The sequence below is a fragment of the Rhagoletis pomonella genome, unplaced genomic scaffold, assembly GCF_013731165.1.
Source record: "Rhagoletis pomonella isolate Grant_MI unplaced genomic scaffold, Rhpom_1.0 Rhpom_scaffold_00003, whole genome shotgun sequence".
NCBI classification, from domain to species: Eukaryota; Metazoa; Arthropoda; class Insecta; order Diptera; family Tephritidae; genus Rhagoletis; species Rhagoletis pomonella.
Window position 1 is genome coordinate 35,557,032 of NW_023458557.1, and position 660 is coordinate 35,557,691.

Consider the following 660-nt stretch of genomic DNA (forward strand, 5'->3'; position numbering starts at 1 on the left):
GAGATCGAGAGAAATTCTCACTCTCAACAAAGGCGATATGTCACTGGCCATTGGTCTGCTCACAGGACATATTTTGATAGGAAGGCACGCAGAACGCCTCGGGGTTAGTCACAACGACTACTGCAGGAGCTGCCACGACGAAGAAGAGCCTGAATCAATAAGGCACTTACTCTGCGATTGCCCAGCACTGGGCAGGAAAAGACAGAAATTCCTAGGTATAGGTCTCCTAGACGATCTAAGCGCGACTGCTAAGTTTGGAATACGGCAGTTGCTAAGGTTTGCAGACTCCACAAACTGGTTTAAGGAATAGGGGTTTTCTTTGGATCCATGTGGTATCACAATGGGCCCTGATCGGGCCTAAGTGTGCTGGCGCCCTCTGGGCCTAGCAGCCACTTCAACCTAACCTAACCTAACCTAACCCACTTGCTAAGGAGGCAGAAGTAATATCCTGGGAGAGATATAACCCTGAGAACTTAACAAGTTTACTAAGGCAGTGCGATTTCTCGAACTTAAATTTTTTCGATGCTAACGGTATGGTGGAGTATATTACTCATTGCATTATGTGGGCCATGAGGCAGTTGACTTACTCAAAAATAACTCGCATTAGGCAGAGGAACAAATGGTATGATAGGCAATTGACAGAGATGAACAAGTATAAAT